The sequence below is a fragment of the Phascolarctos cinereus genome, unplaced genomic scaffold, assembly GCF_003287225.1.
Source record: "Phascolarctos cinereus isolate Bilbo 61053 unplaced genomic scaffold, phaCin_HiC Scaffold_7;HRSCAF=346, whole genome shotgun sequence".
Lineage (NCBI taxonomy): Eukaryota > Metazoa > Chordata > Mammalia > Diprotodontia > Phascolarctidae > Phascolarctos > Phascolarctos cinereus.
Genome location: NW_027556180.1, coordinates 55,262,096 through 55,278,012, shown reverse-complemented (window position 1 = coordinate 55,278,012; position 15,917 = coordinate 55,262,096).

The window sequence follows — 15,917 nt, the reverse complement described above, 5'->3', positions numbered from 1 at the left end:
TATTATTTGTCAATCCCTTAAGGTCCCACTGCAGCTTGTAAACTTTGATCCTATCTCCTCAATGACCTAGCACAAAGCCTCATTTAACCCTCCCTCTTAGAATCCCTGGCTACCTTGTCAGCCCCGATCAACTTCCTGACTTTGCCTTCCCCCCGAATTACTGCTATTTACTGTGTAAATATTTTTATCTAGTTATTGTGTACATGCTGTCTTCCCCCTTCCCCATGTCAAACCCTCGATGTCAGGGTCTTTTTGTTTGTTTGTTTTTGTATCTCCAGAACCCTGCATGGCAAATAGGGTTAGGGATTTAACTTGTGATTTTGTTGGTATAAGGAACTTCTCGGTGAGGAAATTCTCTCAGCACCTTCTCTGCAATTTATAGTCTTAGAACCTAGAACCTAGAAAGGTTAAATGATTTCCCCAGGGTCACAAAAGCAGTATAGATATCAGAAGCAAGATTGAACTCAGGGCTTCCTGGGTCAGAAGATGAGGGCTCTCTATCCACTATCCCACCTTGCCTCTCAGGCACAGAGTAGGCACTTTAATAAATGTTTGTTGATTGACTAATTGCTTAGTAGTAGTTCTCAACAAATATTTTTTCAACAAACTAAGGAAGAAATGGAGGCAGTGTAGTATTTTGTAACCCACTGCATTTGGAATCAGAAGACCAGGGTTCAAATGCTTGTGCTTTTTACCCAGGCAGTCAAGTGACTGAATCTCTCTGGGCCTCTGTCTCCACATTTGTAAAGTGAAGGGGCTGTATGGAGGGAAGAGTATTTGCAGAAATAAATGATGTTAAAACAAAAGACATCATCAATAAAATACCTTTTTAAATAATTGAATAAAAAGGGGTTAGGTGACCCCTAAAGTCCTTTCCAGCTGAAAGTGAGCTAGATGATCAGCTAGATGACCTCTAAAGTCCTTTCCAGCTCTAAATCCCTGACCCTAAGCAATCACCATTTATGCCTACTAATGCAATTTCTGAGCATCCTTCATTTGGTTTCTAAAGTACATTGTGATGGAGACAGTCTAGTATGGTTTTTATGGAGCTTGGGCAAGCTTAAACTCTGAGTCTCAAATTTCTTCATCTTTAAAATGTGAGTAACAATGTCAGTAGTCAGTACAATTGTTCAGGGCTGTTAGGAGAGTGCGATTATCAAATAAGGTTAATAGTTTTATAAATCTTACAGATTTTAGACAGATTTTATCCATACCTATATCTAGATATATCCATATGTAGAGATGATTCTAGATATAGATATCTACAGATATAGATTATAGATATATGTCTATAAATTATGTCAGTATTCATGGCAGTTTCTTCAAAGAAATCTAACAATGTATTATCATCCTTACCATATGTACTATCATTTTATCATATCATACATTAACATATGCATTATTACCCTCACCAGCCTGTCAGACCCTCAAATCTGTTCTGACACATGGGGAAACAATACATTCTTTGCAGAATGAACTAGGAAATCAGAGGAAGACAGAGCATACATCTGCTGTACACACACACACACACACACACACACACACACACACACACACACCCCTTGTTCTAAGTCCCCACAAGCTGTATTGCCCTCACATGTATGCATCCACACATCCCTACTTTACAGAGGAGAAATGAGATAAAGAAGTTAAATGACTTCTCTGAGTTTCCTTGGGATGTTAATGGTAGGTCTACTGATTTTTGTCTAGGGTAGGAAGGATTCTTGGCCTTTGGGGAGTCATAACACAACCATTTTGTCACATTCTTCACACCTTCACTGCCCCCCCTTCCTCTCCTCTCTTGCTTCCCCCCTGAAGACTGCATGGAATTTTAGAAAGTTGATCAAATTTTCATTTTCCATAATTTTACAGGACACTTTGAGGTTATCAGATTCATCCTGGGGAGAAGTAAAAATTGGCAGACCATTATTTTGCTATTAGGACGTTATGTTTTGCTAATAGGTCTTCTGTGACTGGATATCAAACTGATGTGGAGGGAGGGTAATAAAAACAGAACGCAGACAAATGGGGAAAGAGGGGGAAAAACCAATAACAACAGGGAAAGAAAAGGAAATCAAGGAAACAGATGGCTTTCTTCTTCCTGCCATCTGCTTTTGGGGCGGGTGTTCCTGTGGGCACTTAGCCTGGAGTCTCTCCTGATGCTATAGGAGGGGGACCCAGAGCAGCCAAAGCCTCACATTAAATTAAGCACTTGAAAATTAAGTGATTCCCTTCCAAGCAACACTCCACTGTGTCAGCTAGCAGCTAACATTATTATTCTAGGTCTGGACTTTAGGGTCACTTGGGCACTTGGAAGATTGGCATGAAAGATGTTGACAGTGAAAGCCCTGCTGAACCCTTTAGCAAAAGGGTCTCACAGAGCACCGAGTGGCTCACAACTTGACCACCTTCAACTCAGAGAGTTACTCTCACCTCAGATTAACTGAGACCAAAAGAGGTCCCAGCATCACCTAGTCATTGCATCAGTCAGCAACCAACATTAATGTACCCAATGTGTGCAAAGCATTGTACCAAGTCTTATAGAAAGAATACCCCACAAAAAAACCTTAGAAAAAACTCACAAAGCCATCTCAAAAATACAAATTAATCTGTCAACAAGAGGGACTTGTTCAGCTGGCCAATCAAGGATGGCTGCCTAGAGGAAGTATATTTTAAGGCAGATTTTGAGAGATTTTAGAGAAATGGATGGGCTCATCACAGACTCCCCATCCTTGGAACTTTACTATAAAAGCCTTTGGAATTATACTGCAAGGCACTATTTCCCAGAATGGATTCACTTTCCTCCAGGTATGTAAACCACCTATTCAAGGCTATTTAATTCCAGGAGGTCTATGATCTAATGGGGTCTAAAAATGCCTTCAGTCCTCCACTATCACCATATATACTTCAATTAAGAGTCAATGGTAAGCCCAGGGTTGGGAGTGGGAACTGAGGGTGAGGGGAAGATGGCAGTCTCTAGAACAATAAAGAAAGGAGAATCATTTCTGAGAAATCTCTCAAATCTGGGTAGCTCATTCCAGGGAAGATTCCTGGAATTTCAGGCTACAAAAGCCAGAGGTGTACAACCGGTATATAAATTTAGGACAAATAAACTGGTTTTAAAATCTGAACTTTATCATAATAGTAATGCTTCTATGTGGTACATACCCCGACCTAGGGTTTCCTTTGAAAACTTCTAAATTTAGTTTCCAGGCAACTTACCTGAAGGAAACTGAGGTAACCAGCAAGCATTTTGAATATATTCAGCAATTTGGTTCAACGTATATTTATTAATCTGCCAAGGGCAAGGGGTACAAAGACCAAAATAAAAAACCATCTCTGCCCTTAAGAAGCCTGCATTTTCACAGGAGATGCAATACGTAAACATGTAAGCATAAGGTAACTGGAAAAAGGAAAAATGGCACCCAGAAGGACCAGGAAGGGCTTACCATAGGACATGGCTGCTGAACTGAACTTTGGAGGAAGCCAGGAATTTCAAGAGTCAGAGATAAGGAGGAAGGTCTTTCCATTTATAAAGATGGCTTGAGGAAAGACACAGAGGTAGAGGAAGGAATGCCAATTTTGGACAACAGCCACTACACCAGTTTGTCTGAAACACAGAGAACTCGAGGAGGAGTAAAATCTGGAAATGTAGGTTGGAATCAGACTGTGGTAGGGCCACAATGGGGGAAATAGTATGGTTATCTTAGAGGAAATAGAGAGACTTTGAAGACTACAGAAGAGGGGGGTGTCAGTAGTCTAATTTGTGCCCCAGGAAGATTATTTTTGCAACTATTTGGAAGATTGGAGAAGGACAAAACTGGAAGCAAGGAGACCAATTAGGAGACTATTTTTTGTAATAGTTGAGGTGAGAGATAAGCATGTGAGTAGGAAGAAGGGGACAATTCAAGAAATGTTGTAGAAATATGTAGAATCAACAAAACTTGGCAACTAATAGGATAAGGAATATAAAGGGGGGGAAGAGTCAAGGATGACTGAGGTTGTGAGTCTGGGTGATTGAAAAGATAGTGGTGCCCTCGATAAAATAAGGAAGTTTGGAAAAGGGGGCATTTGGGGGGGCAAGGTGGTGAGTTCCATTTTAGACATGTCCAATTTGAAATGCCACTGAAATACTGAAGTGTAGATATCCAACAGGTAATCAGAAATGTGGGACAATGATTTAGGAGAGAGACTAGGACTGGATAGCTAGAATTAGAAGTCATTACATGGAGATGACTATAGAATCCATGGAAGCTGATGAGATCCCCAAGAGAACGTAAAGAGGAGGAAAGAGAGCCCAGGAGAGAGCTTTGGTGGATACTCCCATTTAGAGGGTTGGATACAGATAAGGATCCATCAAAAGAAACTGTGTTAGAAGAGAGGTAGATTAGAATAATGTCAGGAAAACTGAGGGAGGAAAGAATATCCAGGAGAGAGTGGTTATTGATGTTGAAATATGCAGAGGTCAAAAAGGACTGAGAAAATGCTTTTTGATTTAGGAATCAATAAATCATTGGGAGCCCTACAGAGCCTTGGTTTAATGGGAGGGTCAGAAATCAGATAGAAAGGGGTAGAGAAGTGAGTGGGAGGTGAGGATGTAAAGGTGATGTGCATAGATGACTTTTTCTAGGATTTTTGTTAGGAAAGGGAGGAAAGCTATGGAATTTTAGTTTGTGGCAAGCAAGTAGATTAGGAGAAAGACAGATAGAAATAGAAAGAGAGATGGACAGAGGCAAGGAGAGACAGAAGAACATTTGAAGTGTTAAACCCCTGGAGGAACTGGTCAAGTACTCAAGAATTGACTTTCGCAAGGCAAAGAGCTAGTTCCTCTTCAGAGAATGGAGAAAAAGAGGAGAGAACAGTGGTTGATGTAACATAAACGAATTTAGTGTTATGAAACCAAAAGAGGCTATAAATGGGATTCCAGCCCAAGTGTAGTAGTGGGGTGCAAACATATAACATCAACAGGGAAGTCATTGAAGTGCGGACAAACTTGGACTTTCTCTATGTGTCTCATCCATGTTTGTTTGGCTCCCACTCAAGGCAACAGCCCAAGAAAGGCATCTTAATTCCTATGGACACTGACTACCTTAGCTCTCTTCCCTCCTTTTTATGTTTTCTTGGGGATCTCATCAGCTTCCGTGGATTCTGTGGTCATCTCCATGTAATGACTCCTAAGCCTCAGGTGCTGTTTATCATGCTGCTTCTGTTATTCCAACCTGGTCCTCAAAGATACTTGGCATAGGAACCTCTACCATTTATCCAGAAGATAGCTTTTGAATCCACCATTCTCCCAGAAATTTCTCTTTTACTTCTCAGGGGTGTGATGGTAGTTTAACAACCAAATCTCTGAAAAATGTACCCAGGACACTCTTCTAATTTTAATCTGCAATTATTAATTTTTCTTCATCACTTTATTAAGTCTAGATAATCAGCAAAACAATAAAGTGAATATTGATTTGTAGCATTTGCTAATTTCCAAGATGGAAGTGCTCTCACTGAAAATTTAACAATCAACTCTCTGGTTTCTACTTTTTCTGTATACCCTTGAGACTTTTTTTTTCCCTTTCTTTCCTTTTTGTTCCAGCCATCTACTCAGTACTTTCTCCCATGCACCTTCAAACTTATAGCATTCTGGGAAATGCGGACTTTTCCTACCATAGCCATATCTGCTACAAAGGAAAGTAATTCCATTCTATATGATTCAATTAAACAAATGTTTGCCATACACCTACAATGTACAAGGTGTTATGCTAGAAATGAATAGAGATCAAAAACAGTAGACCTGGCCCCCAAGGAGTTTATAACCAAGTAGGAAAGTAAGGACAACCTATAGGCTTTTGACTAACCGCTGCCTTGACAGCTATGTCACGTCTTTCCATCTGGTGGTGGAAAGAACTTTCTTCATTTCCACACTTCTTTGTTTCATGCTGACATCAACCTTTTGCCAAAGTCCAAGGCATGGGAACAGGTGCCACAGAGCTAGATTAATAGCAAAGCGAATTGTGAGTTTCTAGAATGTTTTAGGCAATGTCAGTACATAAGTAGCAAGGAAATCCCCTGGGTCTTGTGACCTGCCTCTCTGGTCTCTCGGCTCCTCCTTCACACTAACAATCATACGTAATATTCTCAATAAGAGGTGTGGTAGGTCAGCTTAGTAGTGGCCAGCTTTGGCAACAGCAAACCCTGGGTTTGAGTTAAGAGTGTTCTGGAGCCAACTTGATTAGCATTTGCGCCTCAGAAACTGGCAAAACTACAAATCAAAGTTTGAATGTTTTTGTTTTGTTGATTGTCTAGACTTAAAAAAATGATGGAGAAAATGTCATTTAGGTAAATTAAACTTGAAAGTGTGTCTAGAACACATTTTTTCCCCTCCACTGAACCCATTGTTAAACATTTAACATCACACTCCCGGATCAAGTGCTATTTTTCATACACATTGGCTGCATGTCATCTTGACCTATGTCTTGCCACTGGACTTGGATGACACTGGAGGAGAGAGTGAGGCTGATGACAGCCTCATCACATCACAGCCCTGCCTCACTCAAATCCAGTTCACTTGCAAGTTGACATCACCCTCCTGATGTAATTGGTCCATTTTGAGAAAGAAGGACCACCACCACTATGGTTGCATGCCTTGAAGCAGGTCATTTAACTTCTTAGTGTTCCAATCAACTCTCTTAAGACTAAAAGCCACAAATGAATTGCCTGAAGAAAGTTTCCACATTGGAAATTCCCCACACCAATGAAATCACAGGTTCAGACCCCACTCCCCCAGATTTCTGAATATGGCTGACATTTATGTAGAGCTTTAAGGTTTGAAAATATTTTGAAATATTATCTCATTTTATCCTTACAAAGTCCTATGAGGTAGTACTATTATTCCCATTTTACAGATGAGAAACCTGAGGGGGAGAGAGATCAAATGACTTGCCCAGGGTTCCACAGATAATAACTGTCCGGGGCTGGATTCAAACTCAAGTCTTGCTATCTAGCTATATAAACCTTCAACTGCTTCATAAAGGGGTTCCTCTAATAACACACTAGCTATGGTGCTAACTTGGAAATGGAACACCTCTGCTTACTGCTTGATAAATAAGTAAATGCTTTTTCTAGGGTTGTATTAAGTGCTTCAAACAGTACCTGACACATATTGGAGCTATGTGAATTCCTATTTCCTATTCTCTTCTCCCTTACTGTTAGGTAGGTATCTGTGAAGTGGGTACATGAGTAATCAATCCTTAATTCATGTAGATGTTATTTACAAATTATAATGATTTCCCAAGTCATTCCCAAACCAAATTTCAGGGTTGAAAAGGGACTTCATAAGACATATAGTCCAACCTACACCTAAACAAGAATCCCTGTCCTCTTCTCTACCCCAACAATATACTGGACAATTGGTCACTTTGCCTTTGTTTGAAGACCTCCATGGATGGGGAACTCACTACCTCCTGACCCAATTCATTCCACTTTGAAATAGCTCTCATCGTTTGGGAGATTTTCCCCCTCTTACATTAAGGCTCAATATGCCTCTTTGTAGCTTTCAAACACTGCTCCTAAATCTGCCCTTTGGAGCCAAGAGAGCAGATCTAAATCCCTCTTCCAAGGTACAGCATGTCACATGTGTCTCTAACACAGCTAACTAGTTAATTGTGAGCCTTAACTCAGGGAATAGCATTTAATCTGCACCTCCATCCTCACCCTCATTCAGGTTAAAGCCAGGGGTCCTTTATAAGAAGTCACCTGACTTCCAATCCGATGTCCCTTGTAGTACTCCATAAAGCAGCACATTTTGGACAAGGGTGAGAGATTGAGTGGAAGTGGGGGTGGGGTGGGGAAGAATGGTCTTTGTCCCTGAATATCTAAATCTAAGAAAGTTTGAGACCATTTATGTAGAGCACATTTACCCAGATGATTATGATATGAGGTCAAATCAGGGCAGATTATCACCATCCTTTCCCCTCAATTTACTGGATTTGCCCATGTGAGCTAAGCAGATTAATTAAATGGAATGAATTGGCCTATTTTGTTTACCTAATCTCATTCGTTTCTTTAGAATCCTGACCTCTTTATATTCATGGTCTCCTTCCCTCCTTCTCTCTCCTTCTCTTTCTTTCTTCCTCTTTCCCTCCCTCTCTCCTTCCCCTCATTTCTCTCTTTTAATTCTCTTTTTCCTTGCCATAGTCAGTGCATAGGGAAATATGGGCACCCAATAAGATAATTTGAGGATAAGGTAAAATGAACATCTCTAACACTAAGGAATTTGTGATCTCATGTCTGTAGACCTTCCAATGATGCTGATTGTATATTATCTATGCCCACCCACTCTGTGTTGGTTACGGACTCTTGTCCGTAAGCCCATGATGACCCTAGGGGATCAGTACTTACATTCTGGGAGCCTTTCTCTCATTCGCTTGATTTTATGTGGCTACTAATGGACCATGCAGGATGTCCCTCCCTTAGATACCTTATTCCTTATTCTCAATACATGACCAACCCATCTTTTTTTTTTCCAGTCATCTGTTTCTTTGATGCATTCCATTTCTCTTGTGCAGTTCCTTAGTCTGCCCTGTTTGTAATGTAGTTGCAGCCTACTCCCATCTACCAGGCACCTGGCTATTGCCCTTTCTGGGATCTTTAATTTCAATTCTGCATATAATTGCAGGCATACAACATCCCTAGGAGAATATTGGTGTTAAAAAGATGGGCCTCTGCTTCAAGGAAAAAGAACTGGGTCATTCCACAAAAGCAATCCAGTCATCTCCCTCTGAAATTCAAGTTATTAAGAATTAATACAAAATAGATGCCATTAAGTAGTGGTAGGAAGAACCCACCCAAAGACATGATATGCAGGTAGCCCTGAATCATGCCAGTTGCCAGGAAAAGCCAGATAGGAACCAAAGCTTTTGTTCATCTTTTGTTGAAGAAGACCAGTGACACATTAGGGGGATGTGTTGACTTGTGCATGAATTGGATTTAAGTGGGGCAGAACTTCAGGCCGAGTCATTAGCCTCACTCTTTCTTCCAGAGACTGTAATACACAATGACTACAAAAAGATAAAAGAACAACTGAACACTGCATAATTAGAAGGACCAAGTTTGGCTCCAGACAAGAGAAGAGAAAACACACATCCCCATATTGCAGAGGTGGGGGACCACAAGTGATAATTCTCAGTTTGTATTATTTTTAGTTTCACTAGTTGAATGGGTGTTTTTATTTCATTTCATGTGACTGGCCTCATTCCTCTGTTCCTTTTTCATTTGCTCATACAACAAAAGTTACTGAGCATCTAAAATGGCTTGTGTAGTACACCAAGTACTTACTGGTGGTAGGGGAAAGATAAAGAAGACACGATCTTTTCCTTCAGAAAGTTTACAATCTGCCCATCAATTGGGGAATGGCTGAGCAAGTTGTGGTATATGAATGTAATGGAATACTGTTGTTCCATAAGAAATGATGAGCATACGGACTTCAGAAAAATCTGGAAAGACTTGCATGAAATGATGCTGAATGGAATGAGCAGAACCAGGAAAACATTGTACACAGTAACAGCAACTTTATGCAGTGACCATCTCTGCTAGAGTTAGCTCTTCTCAGCAATGCAATGATCTAAGACAATTCCAAAAGACCCGTGATGGAAAATGCTATCCACATCTAGAGAAAGAACTATGGAGTCTGAATGCAGATCGAAGCATGCTATTTTTCCTTTTTTTTTCCCTTTGGTTCTAATTCTTCTTTACAACATGACTAATGTGGAAATATGTTTAATATGACTGCACATATATGGCCTATATCAGATTACACACTGTCATGGGGAGGGAAGAGGGGAAGGAGGGGGGAAAATTTTAAACTCAAAATCTTATAAAAGTGAATGTTGAAAACTAAAAATAAATAAATTTTTAAAAAGTTTACACAAATAACCATTACACAATTCAGAATAAAATTAAGCAGAACAGTGTAAATGCAGAAAGGAGATTATACGGGGAACCAGGAATTCAGAGGAAGGAAATATCAGCTCTTCTTCAGGGGATCATGAAAGCCTCTATTCATTTTACTTCCTCATTTATTACAAATAATAGGTATTGGAGATACAAAGGATGAATAAATGAATGAAGCATTTATCAAGTGCTTGCTATGTCCAAGGAATTGTGCTAGTAAGTGCTGGAGACATAAATAGAAGACAGTCCCTGTGATAGGGGCAAAGGAGAGCCAGGCACAATGTTATTATGAATTTGAGGAGGAAGAGACCACGTTTCCTTAGGTGGAGGAAGTAGTCAGGGAAGGTTTCACAGAGGAGCTGGCAGTTGAATTGGACTGGTAGTACAGCACATGGAGCCTGGGCAGAAGGGAAGCCAAGCCAAACACAAGAGACAGTAGGAGATGGGAAAGGGAAGGAGGAGAAGACAATGGATAGTACTTTGGTTTGACTGGAAAATAGAATTGTGAAGGGTCCTTGAATACCTGGATCAGGAGTTTAAATTTTAATGGTTAGATAAGGATGACCATTGAAGTTTTTTGAGAAGTGACAAGCTCATGGCAAAATGGGGGCAGCTAGGTGGCACAGTGGACAGAGTATTGGACTTGGGAGTCAGGAAAACTTGTGTTCAAATGTGGCCTTGGACATTTACTAGAATTCTGGCCCTAGGCAAGTGCTGAACCTCTCTCTTTCTCAGTTTATCTGTAAAATGGGGATAATAATAGTATCTACCTCAGAGGGCTGTGATGAGATGATAGATGCAAAATGCTTTGCAGACCTTAAAATGCTATGTAAATAATAGCTCTTATTACTTTGGATGATTATTTCTCTTACAATGTGGGAGACAGATTGTCTAAACAAGACTTAGCAACTGAGTGGAATCCTGAAGTGAAACAGGGAAGAGCCAAAGATGGCTTCAGCATTATGAGCCTGGATGACTTGGCAGACAGTGGTGTTCATCCTCTTAGAACTAAAGCTGTTAAAGGGAAGTTTAGAAGAAAAGATGCTTAATTCAATTTTAAATTTGTTGAAGTTGAGATGGGCTGTTTAGGTGGAAATATGCAATTGGTAATTGGACTGAAGTTCTAGGGTAGAGGTTCTAGGTAGATATAAATTTGAGGGTCATCCAGATAGAGATGATGATTGAACATGTGATAGTTAATAAGCTCACCAGAAGAGATAGTGTATAGAGAGAAGAAAAGAAAATGTAGGATAGAACCTGGTCTATTTGACCTTACCCCCCCCCCCAAAGTGCTCTTTGTCCACTGTTTTGGAATAGTTCATTCAACTAGCTTTAACTGAAGGAGAACACTATCTGTTTAAATAATCAGGCTCTGAATTGACCGATTTTGATATTATTGCCATTTCCCCATGAGTTTGCAAGAAGGCAATGCTGTTATTTTAATCTGAATCAACTTCTTGAAGATTTAATTAACCACTAGAAGCTAGAGTTAAGTTGCTGACTTTAGTGCTCAGTTACCCAGGCCACATGGGAGTCTGCTCTCTTCCTTTTACCCTGTTGCCCTGACATACTGTTGGGAACTTCTGAGGCTTCAACATCTAGTTTCAAGAGAAGTTATGGGATTATTATGAAGCCAAGCTTCTGCCGCCTTCTAAGTGTATTGCAGTCCATTAGAAGCGAGGTGTGCTGAGCACACCACGTACTCTATAAGACTCTTAGGGAAATCATTCTTCCATGGAAAACTGGCTGGTTCACTTGCCACAATAGCCTGCAGCAAAGCTGACTGTTTGAAATCGTCTTCTCACTTGTTTGGGGAGAGAACTGCTGAAGGAAGACAGGCTTCAGAATTACCAGAAAGGAGCAGCCAGGACATAGCCCTACTCATCACTTTGTTTATGCAAAAATATAGAGGAGCAACGGTGGCTAGGGAGCGAGATTGAACCTGGTTAGGGGAATTCCCAGGTGAGGAAAGTTCCTCTACCAATGTAGGTCAACACGTTCTCTGCAATTTATAATATTTTTATATTTATTTATAATATAATGTACAATATTGCTATATTACAATATTACATACTGTGTAATTATAAATATAACATTATTATAATATTTATAATGCTATCATTATTAAAGAATTTCTTAAAGCACTGAGAGGCAGGTTGACTTGTCCAGAGTCAACGGGCCAATTTATGGGAATCCAGGTTTTCCTGGACTTTTGGTTGGTTCTCATTGTGCTACACCAGGGGTGGGTAACCAGTGGCCCACTTTGAGGACACGTGTGGCTCATTAGGTCTTCAAGTGTGATCCTTTAGATTCCCCACCCTTGCACTATACCAACCATCTCATGCAAACTCAGAAAAAAAATGATAAGATCAGAGAAGAGTAGAGAGGGTAGAATTTAGAAATATGATGAACTGAGCTTGAGGAAAGCAAGAAGGAAAAAAGATTTTTTTTTTTTGCATAGGTGGCCCCAGGCATTGAAATACAAACTCTCCTCCTACTCACTTGTTAAGGAAGTTAAGGAAGTCTGTCTTTGACACTCTCTCACATTCCCTTTCACTGTTTCCTATCTCTCCTCTGGATCCCTCTAGCCAGAAATGATCTGTCTCTTCTCATTCTCCACCCCATTGGAAATTTTCAAGCAAAGAAAGAACAAGTACTTGCTAGATATATTGCTGTTGGGATTCATTATTTGGAATGGGTTAGACTAGATGGCCACTGAAATCCATTCAAACTCTGAAATTCTGTGATTTTATTCTACCAATGAGCTATGGTTAGCCAGGAGCTGAAAGATCCAATTTATTCACAGGTTCTATTGAAAGTTGGCTCTCCCTCATGAGTTTTAGAGACAATATAATAGCTTGGCTTAGGACTGATTTGGGGAGAATTTCAACTTCATAAGAAGCACTTGAAGGTCTGCCTGATGGTGATGAATGGGATGTCCCAGTGAAGACTTCTCAGTGTAATTAAGGTAATGAGTTCAGAAGGTAGTGTGAGAAATGAACTCTCAGAAGTGAAGGTTCCTCAAAGGATCAAATAATTCTTGATTACTACTTTCAAAATCCTCCCCCAACTCAGACCCTGTTTTTAAGCATTTAACAGAAAGAATAAGTCCTGCCCCACACCCAACCTGAGGAGTTTGTCCTTGGCTTTGAATTTCGCACCTGGAATGTAAGCCCCACCTCCAGGTTAAGGGGATAGGAAGAAACTTTCAAGCTTAGAATGTAAGCCCATCCCCAGTTAAGGGGGTAAGGGATAGTGGTGGGTGGAGACTTGTTTTCATGGTGTGTGGAGATTTGCTTTTATAAGGCAGCCCCTGTTAGGCGGTCTCTCTCTCTCCACGTGTATTGGAGGAGCAGACAGCCATCTCCCGAGATTGTAATAAAGGTAACCTTTTCTTTCCACTTTGAGAAGTCTCTGAGTTTAATTTAGGTTGGGGTCGCTGTCCCACACAGTGAGAATAGATTATTACATTATAATAACCCAAGTTTAAAAAAAATAAGTATATGTCAACGTCTTAAACCTCAGATATCTCCAGTATGGTTCTAGTCTCTCTCATTCCCTTAGCATTTAATATTTTATTTGTTGATCTCAAACTGTCATTTTTGCTGCATTCAGTCAGTATTGACAATTCATATTTAGATATCCAGATATCAAAAAGCATTTAGTCTAAAATATTACCTAAAGCTATTGGTAAATGCTGTACTAAACTCCTTATTTGGCCCTATAAATTAGTTATAATTGGATAACATTTTTTCCAATTTACCAAAAAGGGACATTAATAAAAGAGAAAGTACTATGTAGAAAGAATAAAAAAAAATCAAAGTAAAGATAAATAATGAGAAGGCCAAGTCTCTCTGAATCTACTGGGCAGGATAATCCAAGCTAAATAAATATTTACCATAGCTTTGCTCTTGTTGCAATTCTCACATTCTAAAACATGTTCTTCCTCTTACCTCTCTCCTCTGTCCCCCACCCCCAATGAAAATGTATTTAATACTTTATTTTCTCAGTGAAGAGAAGGCTGGAGTAAATAGTCCCTACTATTCCTCCAGAATGATAAGTGGAAATTCTAGCATCTGAGTTGGATTTTTTTGGGGTGTGGGGAGTGGGGAGGAGAGGGAAGTGAGAAGGGGACTAGGCACAGAGGAAGTCAAGTCAGGCCAATAAGAATTTCTACCATACTTACTATGTGCATTAAATACTATAGCTAAGCGTGGATCCTCCATGTCAATGGCTAGGAAAGGAAGCATAACCGCATGGATGTTGGCTTCCAGGGGAAAAGTCCTAATGTTCCCATGTAAATTACATATCTGATTTTCTGCTCCTAGTTCTGGGGATTTGAGGGGAACCTGGATATAGATTATAAGGTCATGCCTTATCTAATCTCTCATAGATCTTCATATCATCCTCATTTTACAGATGAAATCATTGAAGTCCAAGTCACACAGATGGAAGCTGGCAGAAGTGGGATCAGTTCTAGGTCCTCTGATAGTGATGGGGTTGGGATCTGGGCCACAGCCCACAAGGCCAAATCTCTGGTGGTTATCTAAGGCTATAATCCCATCAACTAGCCTTTCATTGTGGCTACACCCAATCTCCCCTCCATTGTCTTACCTCCCTATGGCCCAGGCCATTTCCCACCCTTAATCCTACCTAGGTTCCATTCTCCCTTGGCCTCGAGGTCCAGGTCCCAGGAGTTCTGTTCACCCCCAATTTACTGGCCACCCCTAGGTCCCTCCCACAGTCTTTCTGTGTATAAGGTCCACCTTGTCTCCGTTAAGATGCTTAGATTCCTAAAATCTAGCCACTGCTTAGATTCTTATAATCTAGCCAATGTCTTACTGATGTTCAGATTCCTTAAGAGTCTGCCCAATATGACGGACGTTCTAATAAACCTTGTCTTTGACTGAGAGAAGCCTTGGATCGAATTCTTTCAGACAGGACTTGCATGTTGTGATTTTGGGGTCCCAGGACCCCCTGAACCTCTAAACCACACCAATGCCAAGTCCAGTTTTTATTATTCCATGCTGCCTCTAGAGGTCTCTTGGTAGACAGGAGCTGCTGCATGTAAGGACTGTCCAAAGTAGAAGTTAGGTTTGCTTTATGTGTTCTCTTGTTTCTTATTTTATCCTATGAGTGGTCCTCTTCTCCCTCCTGACACTCTGATCAATCCAATATCCTCTTCCCACTAAGTCTTAAGCCCAAGCTAGAAACTGTCTCAGGTGTAAGCTAATCAGGTCTTACCCTTCTAGGAATATTTGAATCTTAAATGGCCTCTTGAACACTAAAGAGCCAATAAGACCCAAGGGGTTGGATCTCTAAAGGACAGAATTTAAGGAAAGGACAATAAAAAAGATTTTTGAGGGTTTGAACAGGACAAGTATCTTTTCTGGCACCTCTGAAATCACACCAAAGAGGTGGCTGCTTCCTCCCTCCACAACAAAGCCAGATCAATTCCAAGTCATTTTAAAGGCATAGGTTTGCCCCAGGCTGAGCCAAGAACCAAGTATGCTAACCTTTAGAAGGAATTCAGTAGGTGTCCCCATGTAATAGTCAATGTGACAGAATGAGTACTTGACTATTATTGTCTATGATATATATCTCTTGAGAATCATAGATCCCTCTTCTGGGGTGGTGATAATGATAATGACCCTCAGGTCTTCTGCTGGCCAAAAGCAAAACAATTACTATTTACATTCACTCTGAGCCTGGAGGACCCAAAAAAATAACCATTAAGTGATGCTTGGGCAGGGACCTATTGATAGGTCCTGCCCAAATGAATTTGACCCAAGCCTTCTTTCAGCTGAAGACAAGATTTATTAAAACACCAAGAGAGGGTGGGAGTGATTCTAACAACCCACCATATTGGCTAGACTCTTAAGGAATTTGAGCACCGTAATGAGGTGAGATGGATTTTATATACAGAAAGACTGTGGGAGGGACCTAGGAGTGACCAAGTAGTCTGGGATGACTGG